This window comes from Mus caroli, chromosome 17 (genome assembly GCF_900094665.2).
Source record: "Mus caroli chromosome 17, CAROLI_EIJ_v1.1, whole genome shotgun sequence".
Lineage (NCBI taxonomy): Eukaryota > Metazoa > Chordata > Mammalia > Rodentia > Muridae > Mus > Mus caroli.
The window spans coordinates 67,508,612-67,520,907 of NC_034586.1; positions in this window are offsets into that span (position 1 = coordinate 67,508,612).

Here is a 12,296-nt window from a genome sequence, read left to right on the forward strand (position 1 = left end):
GCTCTTAACCACTGAGCCATCTCGCCAGCCCCTGTTTTTCCTTTTCAACAAGTATGCATTGATTCATCTACACGTGAAACACAGCAAAGAAAACCTCAGATGTATCACTGTCACTAATTCAGATCACCAAGCATTTGACTTTAGTATGGGTAAGAGGTTGGGTTGGTTGGTTGGTTGGTTGGTTTTTCGAGACAGGGTTTCTCTGTGTAGCCCTGGCTGTCCTGGAACTCACTCTGTAGACCAGGCTGGCCTCGAACTCAGAAATCCGGCTGCCTCTGCCTCCCGAGTGCTGGGATGAAAGGCGTGCGCCACCATGCCCGGCTGTTTGTTTGTTTTTAATGGGACATGTAACTGTACTTCAGGCTGTCTTGGACCCACTGCGTAGACCAGGCTATTTTAAACTCCTGTCCCTGCCTCTGCAGTGCTGTCATGATAGGTGCATGCCACCATGCCTGACCAATTTCCCATTTTAATGTGGAAGGTACAGATCAGCATATGTCATTAATACTATCATAATGAAACTGATCATTTCTGATATGCTAACGAAGTTACCTAGCTAGCCTACTCTTACATCTTTTTATGTAGTTAGTCAACATGTATTTTAGCCTGTTGAGAATTTGAGACTATGCTAGTAGCAATCAGCAATGAAAAGAAGTTATAGCTCTGTGTTCCTGCTCTCATGCTCTGTTGTGTGATGTAGTCAGGTGCAGAATATTGCTAGTTAACACTGGCCTGCCTATAACCCTCAGATCAAGTCTGAAGGCCATTACACCGCCTCTTACCGGTATGTTTCTGTGAAACAGAACTGTCAGAATTGGAAACTATTCAGAGAAGGATTGAATTTAGCATTTGAATGTTCTGTAGGCTTATGAATTGGATGTTTGTTTTAATATTCTGAAATGTTGTAGAAAATTCACAGCAGAATTTATGAAATCGAGCACAGGTTAGTTTACATCACCTTAGATTTTCTTGACTCTCTGTGTCCGTCCAGTTGTGGCCGTGACAGGTGAAAGCCTTTAGGGCCTGCAGTTCAGCGAGTGGCCTTGTTTTGCCCTCAGGTTTAGGATTCAGAGCGAGAAAATTCCTTGCTTGTTCTAAAACCAGGAGCCAAGCAAATAATGGCAGTGTCTAGGACCCTCTGAATGTAGTAATTTTTTTCTTCTGAAGACAGACTGCCATTTTGTAACATGGGGCAGTCAGCTGCTGCTGCTGCCGTTCCCTCCAGTGCAGTGCTCAGGGTTACACTCCTCCTTCGGAGTAACTGAGCAGCAGATCAGTGGGAAGGGCTGGCCCTGGGCAGCGGCTCCCATGTGTCCCATGAGTGTGAGTCGTGGCCTATGCTCTGCAGCTTATCTGGGCTCTTCCGCTGCCACCCTCATTCCAAGAGTGAGTGACAACATGGAGTACTGCACAGTGGTAAGGACTGCTTTCATTGCATAGAGTGTATTTAAAAGTCAACCAGTGCTCACGTTTTCAAATTTGAGTTTGGTCATGGAAGTCCTTGAGATTCTGAATTTGACATTCAAGGTTTATATTTTAGATAACTTCTTCAGAAAAAGACCTTATTAATTTGATCATTACTACTTAAAAAGGAAGGCAAATACAAAACCAACAGAACCACCGAACAGCAAGAGAAGGTCTATAAGCTACCACTCAAGAGAGCTATGATCCGCTTATCATTTTTACATTGGTAGGACATAATTCATGAGCTAGGAAAAGAAAACATAGGAAAGGGCTGGTGAGATGGCTCAGTGGGTAAGAGCACCTGACTGCTCTTCCGAAGGTCCAGAGTTCAAATCCCAGCAACCACATGGTGGCTCACAACCATCCGTAACAAGATCTGATGCCCTCTTCTGGAGTGTCTGAAGACAGCTACAGTGTACTCACATATAATAAATAAATAAATCTTAAAAAAAAAAGAAAGGAAAACATAGGAAAGTGAGCTGGGGTGAGTCATAGAGAGCCAAATGGTGTGCCTCTGGTTCAGCGAGAGACCTTGTCTGAAGGGAGTACAGCAGAGAGCCATGAGAGAGGATACCTGCTCTGACCTTGGCAAGCACACTATGGTATTTACATACTCTGTGCTTGTATCAGACTGTAGAACACAGATACACATGCAGACACACCACAAACAAAAGGAAGTATACTCAGGGTTTCTGTTACCTTGGAAAACTTTACAAGGGAGTCCTTACAGTAAGTACCTTTGAGAAATATCCATATGTGTTTGACCATTCTTTGTCCTAGAAGGATTCTCTGAAAACTCACCTTTGGGACTTGCAAAATTGCTACTAATGCATTAGTCTGTGACCTGGATGAAAGTGAACTTTACTGCTCCTTGAGAAAAAATATATTCAATATCAGTTGTACTTTTAGGAAATGTAATTTGTATACTTGAATTTTGTTTATCATTTGGTATGGAACAAAGCTTAATGCATAAGCCATTTGTCTTAGGGTTTATAGTTTGCTGTTAAAGATTTACAAAAAATCTTTAAAATCTCAAGCCTTTATTCTTAAATAAATTTTAATCTATTTGTCATTTCATTTAAAGTAGCATAAAAATGTTTAAAGATTACTCTTAGCCGGGTGGTGGTGGCCCATGCCTTTAATCCCAGCACTCGGAGGCAGAGGCAGGCAGATTTCTGAGTTCGAGGCCAGCCTGGTCTACAAAGTGAGTTTCAGGGCAGCCAGGGCTACACAGAGAAACCCTGTCCAAAAAACACCCCCCCCCCCCCCCCAAAAAAGATGACTCTTAAGAGGAAAGGTTTAGTCTTGCCCCGAGTAGTCTATAAATTACAGTTTGACTGTAGTGCCAGTAGAGGGCAGCACAAACACATTTTAGAATCAAAAACATATCAACCCCAAGTTGTATTTGTGGGGAAAATCTGAATGACTCAATATAGTTAATTCTCAAGCTTTGGTTATGTAGTAATATACAACAAATATTTGTAGTACTTTTTGGTTTTGAGTTCGTGTAAGTTTAGTGTATGTATTTTAGCTTAGACAGGTACAAGATAGAAAGCTATTAGAAAATAACTCAAAGATTTTTGTTTGTTTGTTTGGTTTGGTTTGGTTTGGTTTTTTTGAGACAGGGTTTCTCTGTGTAGCCCTGGCTGTCCTGGAACTCACTCAGTAGACCAAGCTGGCCTCGAATTCAGAAATCCTCCCGGCTCTGCCTCCGGAGTGCTGGGATTAAAGGTGTGCGTCACTATGCTGGGCAAACTCAAAGATTCTTGTGGTGCATTTTACAGTGAAATCAAAACCCTAGGGGTTTGCATGATGCATAACCTGTACATAGTACTTAAAATTTTTCCTCTGAATCTTAAAAAAACTGATTTATATATACTCAAAACATGAAAGTGTTCTCTTTTGCTTCAAAACCTCAAAATATCTTTTAAATTAAATTATAAATATTTTAGAATATAAAAGTAAAATACAAGAAAACAATATATCTTCTTAAATTGTGAAATACTTTTTATATGTATAAGGTGTTTTGTTTACATGTTTATCTGTATACTTTATATATCCCAGATGCATCCAGAGGCCAGAGAGGGCATTGCGTTCCCTGGAACTAGAGTTACAGATGGTTGTTCACCACCATGTGGGTGCCAGGAATTAAATCCTGCTCCTTTGTAAAAGCAGCTATCGTTTATTTTGTTTGTTTGTTTTGTTTTTATTGAAAACATACCTTTCTCATGCAATACATCTGGATCATAGTGTCACATACCAGTCCTCCCCAGCCCCACCCCGTTCCTCCCACCCATCCCCTCCCCTCCCCTCCCCTCTCCTCCCTCTCGATCCCTTCTCCTTCCATTTCTCATCAAAAAAGAACAGGACTCAAAGAAACAACAAGCAGACAGGACAAAATAAAATACAATGACATAAAGCAAAAACTGTTACATCACGGTTGGGCATGGCAGCCCAACAGGAGGAAGAGTCCTAAGAGCCGGCAGCAGTCAGAGACCCACTCTCTCTCACAGTTGAGGCCAGTATTCCTAACCACTGGGCCATCTCTCCATCCCCATCATTAGGAGAACATCTTTATGCCAAAAGACTGAGGGACTGAAGTAAACTCTCCCATTACTATACCTTAGACCATATTAACTTCTAGAAATTAAAAAGGAGATTTTGGGTTTTGTCCTTTAGGTCTCTAGGGAAATCTTTCTGTTTCAAGTTGCCCAGTGTTGAATTCCATACTTATGTAAGTAGAATCTTTTATGTCAACATTGAAACTTATCAAAACCTATATTTGAGTTAGTTTAATTGCAGGCAATAACAGCTTTTAATTTCTCTTTGTTTTTTTGTTTGTTTGTTTGTTTGTTTGTTTTTGTTGTTGGTTTTTCAAGACAAGGTTTCTCTGTGTAGTCCTGGCTGTCCTGGAACTCACTCTGTAGACCAGGCTGGCCTCGAACTCAGAAATCCGCCTACCTCTGCCTCCCGAGTGCTGGGATTAAAGGCATGCGCCACCATGCCTGGCTTCTCTTTGATTTTTGATAAGTAATAATATTACTCTTGGACAAAGAACAGTCTGAAATTCAAAATGATTTTACTAATAGTATAATAATTTTATTAATTATTTGAAAGTTTCATGTGGTGTAATTTGATCCTATTTACTTCCCCTCTCTCCCCAGCTTCTCCTAGGTCCACCCCAGCTATATTGTGTTTTAAATTTTACAGTTGTTATCTCTTAAGTCTTTCCGTTATTTCTAGAGAAGCCACAGGCTGGAAGTATCTGTCAGGGGTGGAGTGCTTGGGTAGCTTTTGCAGGGCCCTGGACTGGATCCTTACTTCCTAAGGAAAGAAGAAAACTTGCAGAAGCCTGCCTGTCGTTCTTAGAATCTGATAGGCTTCTAAGGCCAACCTAACATAGCAACCTTGAGCTGTGTTCTATGTGCTAAAGTACTTTCTTCCTGGAACTATTTTTATGTCCAATTCCTGTTATGTGGTTAGTAGAGCAGCCAGAACATGATTGGGGTTGTAGTGATTTAGTTGTTTGTCCTCTAAGTGAACGGGCTTTTAAAACAAGTTGCTGTGGCCTTCCTTTCTCTCAGGCAGTGTGGACCACAGTTATGTAATGTTTTCTTCAACCAAAGATGGTTTTTCAATGTAGTAGTTATGAATATTTAGACAGGAACTCCTTATTGGAATGGCATGGTGGAATTTAGGCAAAGAGCTGCAGTGTGAAAGCAAGGGGGAGTCTCAGTACTTGCAGGTTACAGCTGTGGGGCTGTCCTGGGTGTTTTCCAAGACTTGTGTCTGTGTACAGCTCTTTGCTTAATTCTTTCACTAATGTATGTGCTAAAAACTAAACTTACAGCTTATCTTCTGTTTTAAAGCAGGGTTTCCCCATATTGTTTTTGTGGGTATTTTTCAATGAATGGATTGCATTTATTAAAAAATAAAGTAAGGGCTGGTGAGATGGCTCAGTGGGTAAGAGCACCCGACTGCTCTTCCGAAGGTCCAGAGTTCAAATCCCAGCAACCACATGGTGGCTCACAACCACCCGAAATGAGATCTGACGCCCTCTTCTGGTGTGTCTGAAGACAGCTACAGTGTACTTACATATAATAAATAAATAAAGAAAGAAAGAAAGAAAAAAATAAAGTAAATGAGTTCTCAGGAGATGTGTAAGAGGAGTTCAAGGCCAGCCTGGTCTACAAAGTGAGTTCCTGGACAGCCAGGGCTACACAGAGACACCCTGTCTTGAAAAACCAAAAAAGAAGAAGAAGAAGAAGAAGAAGAAGAAGAAGAAGAAGAAGAAGAAGAAGAAGAAGAAGAAGAAGAAGAAGAGAAATCTTTTTCTTTCTTAATATTAATTGGTTTCCCCCCACCCCCCACCCCCGACAGAAGTTCTGAGAGACTACAACCAGGTGGCCAGTGGTTGGAATTGTCTGCTCAGAATTTACAGCCGGGTTGGACAAGTTGGAGCAAGTTGGGGCAACGAAGTCCTCAAGTTTCAGCACATGGATTATTTCATTGCTCTGGAGTCCGAGTCCGGACGCTGACTATAAAAGTTGTGCTGTCTTTACCTCACCACCTTCCTTCAAACTCATTTCCCCTTGTACCAGTCAGTGTGCTTAGACATATGAACTTTCATACCATCTAGTGTACCCAGAAATGTAAATTTTATACCAGTCAGTGTGCATAGAAATATACATACATCTCGCACAATCCTTTACAGTGAGTCTCTTCCTTCCTTCCTTCCTTCCTTCCTTCCTTCCTTCCTTCCTTCCTTCCCCGATTTCTGGCGAGCAGTGGTTTGTCTTCTCACATTAGTGTTTCCTAACGTTGTGTCTGGCTTCTTCCACTGAGCATTCAGAAAAACCACTGACACTGTATATAAACCACTCACTGCTTACTAAGGGGATGGTTAGACTGAAAGTACTTGGACAAGCTTGCTTCACCTACCCACTGATTTCATCAGACATTAATTTTGAGGTTTGTTCATCTTTTGAGGGCATAAGGCTAATATCTTCTATTATTCCTTTAAACTGCCAGTTGACTACAAGGCTCATTGAATTATTAAGTATATCCCTTTAAGCTTTCTATGGAGTTTTCCTGTCTACATTTTTTTTATTTGTTTCCATGCACCAGATATCCTGACCCGCACCCGACTTTCTGCTTTAAAAATAAAACCAAGGCCACACCTAGCTTGACTGGCTTAGTTGTTGCCCCTGCTCTGCCCTCCATGTGGGATTTACCTACTGTGTCCATCCCAGTTCTCAAACTCATCCTCCCTGGGGTCCCAAGTCTCCCTTTTCAAGCTCCCCACTCTAGAGGCAGTTCATCATTTGGGACGGACACTCACAATGTAGCCCAGGTTGGCCTTCAACTTTAATCTTCTTACATTGGGTTCCAGGCATGTATCACCATACCAGGCCCTAGATATAAACCCTGAAAGAATTTTTAGTTTCAGGAACACATGAGGTTAAGGCTTTTCTACTCATATGATTCAAAAGACTATAACTATATCAAAGGACCAGCCTACATTTTTTTCTTTTTTCTTTTTCTTCTTTAATTTTTTTTAAAAGTACTATTTCTATGTATTTGGGTGTTTGTATGTATTATGTATGTATGTATGTATGTATGTATGTATGTTTGTATGTATGTATGTGCACTGTGTATGTGCCTGATGCCTGCAGAAGCCAAAAGAATCGTTGGATCCCCTCCCTGGAGGGATGGTTGTGAGCCACCATGTCCTTTAGAAGAGCAACCGGTGCTCTAAACTCTAAGCCACCCTCAGCCCTGGGCCTAACATTCTTTGAAGGAGTTTCTACATCCCCTCACGGTTCCTATCATGTACCAACTTGTTGCAGGCTCGGGGTTTCCCACTCATACCCGGTTCTGAAGTGACTCTGAGACTTAATTATTTATGAATAAATGCCTAGGCCATAAGTTTTGGTTCATTTCCCAACAAATTTGTAACTTATATAATCTGTTTGTTCTAGTTTGTGTCTGCCACATGGTTCGTTACCTCTCCTCAGTTTCATATGTCCATCTCCTTTTAGTCCAGGTGGCCGATCTTAACTGCTCTTGGATCTTTCCCAGAATCCTTTCTTTCTCTGCCAGATGTCCCACCTTCTATTTCCTGCCTCAGCTAACAGGTGATGCTTCCACACAGTACATAAGAGATTCTCTCTACAACTTGTCATATCCTTGCAAGTGCTAAAGCACTGTGTGCACAGTTCCCAGTTTACCAATATCTTGCTTCATCCTCAATATATGCTTGTGAAGATACAGCTAAGGTAGCTGGAGACTAAGAACTGAATTCTAGCCCAGCGTGGTGGCACGAGCCTTTAATCCCAGCACTTGGGAGGCAGAGACAGGCAGATTTCTGAATTTGAGGCCAGCCTGATCTACAGAGTGAGTTCCAGGATAGTCAGGGCTACACAGAGAAACCCTGTCTGGAAAAACAAACAAACAAACAAACAAACAAACAAACAAACAAAGAACTGAATTCTATTTGGGTTCCTTACTGAAGGTACTTTATGTTGTACCATTTGCTAATGGACCTGAGATGTTTACTCATTTTCATTTTTAAAAATTGAATGCTTATGAGTGTCTTGTTTGCATGTATGCATGTGTGCTACATGTGTGCCTTGTATCAGCAAAGGCCAGAAGATGATGCTGGATATTCTAGAACTGTAGTTACAGATGATTGTGAGCTGCCACATGTGTGCTAGGAATTTGAACAGCAAGTACTTTTAACCATAGAGGTGTCTCTCTCTCCCTGAACCTGAGATCTAAACAACAGTCGAATTAGCTCCTACTCAAAGGGCTCATTGTATGTATGTTTAGAATATTTCTTACATTATCATGGAAACGTACCTTTTCAGTATACTTCAGTATCACGTAGCATCAGTTTCCTTAAGTTCCTGACACAGTGTTTCTTGTTAGAGATTTTATTGGTGAATTGATAGTCAGAGAGGTTTAAGATCTAATGGGCTGGTAACACTTTTGTCTAAGCCATTAACATTACCATGACCTTGCATTTATTTACTCAGTCACATTTTAAGGAAGTTCTACAAAACACTGAGTACAGGTAGCTAAAAGGGGGAGATTCCACAACCCAACTCACGTTGTCTGCTAATCTCTGGATGTATGGACCAACCCAAAATTCCACAGAGTCTTGTTTACCAGTTCAGTTACTAGTCCACTTGAGTTTGATAACAAGTCAGAACTGTATGGTGTTGGATCCCACAGCCAGCCTTTTCTGTGTAAATATTCTTAGAGCTAATCTAGATCTCCCAGTTCCTGTGAACTTGAGTTAGATCTACAGATTATCCCCCCAAGATCAACCCAACTTCTTGGGCCAGGTAAGAACAGATGATTTGTAGGAGCGGAGAGCAGAGGAGCATCATGGTCCACACTGGTCTTTCAGGTTCGACAGCCCACCCTAGAGTGACAGCTCAGGCAAGCAAATGGTGGGTGGCAGTATGAGATTTGCTTTATTCTGTGTTGCTAAAGATAATAGAGCATCCAGAGCTTTTGTCATTTAACACAGGCTGGTTTTGAACTTGCTATGTAATTAAGGCTGGTACTTTGACCCAATAAACCTGGCCTAAAAATCATTTTTACTAGAGAAACTTACAAACTTATGCAACACAATATACACCAGCACCATCTCAGATATATAATCCAAAAGGCAAAGCCCCTTGGTTTCTATGCATCTTGAGCTTAGACTTCAGAGGTTGCTGAAGTCTCTGGGGGGTGGGGGTGGGGGTGGGGATTGGGAGGCGTGGGGTGGAGCTATGGACCAGCCCATGTATGCTCTTTGGTTGATGGCTCAGTCTCTGGAAGCTCCCAGGGGTCTGGGTTAGTTGATACTTTTAGTCTTCCTATGGCGTTTCCATCCCCCTCAGCTCCTTCAGTCCTTCCCCTAATTCTTCCATAGGGGTCCTGACCTCAGTCCAATGCTTGGCTGTATCTGCATCTGTCTTATTCAGCTGCTGGTAGAGCTTCTCAGAGTACAGCCATGCTCCTGTCTGCAAGCAAAACATGGCATCAGCAGTAGTGTCAGGGTTTGGTAAAAGGCCCATTCCTACTTTCCTGGCTTCCCTTGTGTTCCATGTTAAAGGCTAAACAAAAGATATTGAGCTGGGATCCATATAGGAGAGATAACATACAGGGTCAGTATTTGCCTTTCTGGGCCTGAGTTACCCCACTCAAAATAATTTTGTCCAGTTCTATCCATTTACCTGAAAATTTCGTGATTTATTTTTTCTTCAGATTCATATGAATGGATGGATGATCCTTTGTGTACACGTACCACATTTTCTCACTCATTCATCTGTCCATGGGCATCACATTGTTTCCAAATCCTATCTCCTCTGAATAGAGCAGAAGTGACCATGCCTGTGTCAGTACCTCTGTAATAGTGTGCTGGATAGTTTTTTTTTTTTTTTTTTTTTTTTGGTTTTTCGAGACAGGGTTTCCCTGTGTAGCCCTGGCTGTCCTGGAACTCACTTTGTAGACCAGGCTGGCCTCGAACTCAGAAATCCGCCTGCCTCTGCCTCCCGAGTGCTGGGATTAAAGGCGTGCGCCACCACGCCGGCGTGCTGGATAGTTTTATGTCAACTTGACACAAGCTAGAGTTATCTGAAAGGAGGGAACCACAATTAAGAAAATGCCTCCAGAACTTGCAAATCTGGCCACTTTCCTTTGCAGTGATTATGCCTCTTGGATTAATGGAGCACTCATTAGATTTGACGGTGGAGAGGAAGTGTTTCTGTCAGGTGAATTCAACTCTCTAAAGAAGGTCACCAAGGAGGAGTGGGATATAATCGAAGGGCTCATCAGGAAGACAAAAGGCTCCTAAGATGGCCACAACTTCATCTGTGAAACACTAAAGTTAGGGACTAGAGTGCTACAGATGGACCGTGGTCTTCCACTTGTCTTGGGGGTTAATAAATTGTTTGCTTGATGAAAAAAAAAAAAAGAAAAAAAAAAGAAAAAGAAAATGCCTCCATAAGATCAGAAGGCAAGCTTGTAGGATATTTTCTTAATTAGTGATTGAGGGGAAGAGCCAAGTCCATTGTTGGTGGGGCCATCCCTGGGCTGGTAGCTCTGGGTTCTATTAGAAAGCAGACTAAACAAGCCATGGGGAGCAAGCAAGTAAGCAGCACCCTTCCGTGCATCAGCTCCTGCCTCCAGGTCCCTGCTCTTCTTGAGTTCCTGCCCTTGATACTTTTGATGATGAACATGTGCAAGACCAGAGTCCTTGACCAGTCCAGCTCTGCACTCTAGTCTACAGTCAAATTCATATAAGCAAACAGTGTGTTTATTCCATCCCATGGTAAGTTGCCAGTGCACATGTGTATTCATAAGCTGTACGAATCAGTCTCAATGGATGTGGGGAGAGGGATGGAGAAAGCAGGGGAGGGAGGGAGGGAGAGAAGGAAGGAGAGGGAGGGAGAGAGGGAGAGCAGGAAGGAGAGGGAGGAAAGGAAGGAGGGAGGGAGGGAGAGAGAAGAGAACAAGAAGTTAAGAGGGGATGCTCTGTGAGGATGGTTCTGTAGTAATTGGAGGAGGAAAGTAGAGGGTGGTTATTGCCTAAATATATTGTATGCGTATGTGAAAATGCCAAGTGTAAAATTTAAAAATGAAGCAAATAAAAGAGGTCTTCCTTGGGCTGGAGAGATGGCTCAGTGGTTAAGAGCATTGACTGCTCTTCCAGGGGTCCTGAGTTCAATTCCCAGCAACCACATGGTGGCTCACATCCATCTGTAATGGGATCTGATGCCTTCTTCTGGTGTCTCTGAAGACAGCTACAGTGTACTTGTCATATATATATATATAATAAGATCTTTTAAAAAATAGGTCTTCCTTATTGTATTTCAGCAGGGGTATTTAATTTCCCCACACAAAACAGGACTAACTAACCTTGCAAGTACCTCTCTCTAATCCCTGTAAGCATTATTCAAAAGCCAACAGCAATATATAATAACTGTACTTTCATTCAAAAGGGAAATGACCCATTTCCATAATTGATACTTCCTGCACTGGCCATGTGGAGTTTTCCTAGAGCCTGCTAGGGGAAAGCCATAGCTGGGCGTAGAAAGTAGGGTTTATGAGTAGTCATAGGGGTGATCTCAGGAGCTGAACTACACCAGGAACATTTGAGAAACTCAAATTCAGATGCTTGCAAAGAGCTGTAATGGAGCCACACTAGCACTGATAAGAGAACATGAAGTGTGTTAAAGCTATGGATACTTTCCTATTATTCTATCCCGTCTACTTCCATAGTTTAGAAACAAGTAGCTGAACGGGAAAGCAAGAGTACAATTTCCTAGTTGCCAATCTCCAAAACTCTTTTTAGATTATCTAAAGTGAGCACTTTTCACCCGTGATGCTTGACAATGTGAGATATTTCACTTTGCGCGCGCACTTTACCGCTCAAGGAAAAGGCTTTTTGTGTCCTGTATTCTAGTTATTTCTATATCTGTTCAACTATTTTACAACATAGCTCTGTTTGTGTGCAGGATAGTCGTTGCTCAAGAAATCACACTTTATACTCATGGTTGGAAATTAGTGACCACAAGAATCCCTGACACTTGGGGGGTGGGATGGAGGGAAGACATCAGGGAAGGATCCTCGAAAAAAGCTGGAAGAATAAAGCATGGGGCAGCCTCCTAAAGAGTTTCTTGACACTTTTATTCAAATAAGAGCCATTGATAGCCGGGCGTGGTGGCGCACGCCTTTAGTCCCAGCACTCGGGAGGCAGAGGCAGGCGGATTTCTGAGTTCGAGGCCAGCCTGGTCTACAAAGTGAGTTCCAGGACAGCCAGGGCTACACAGAGA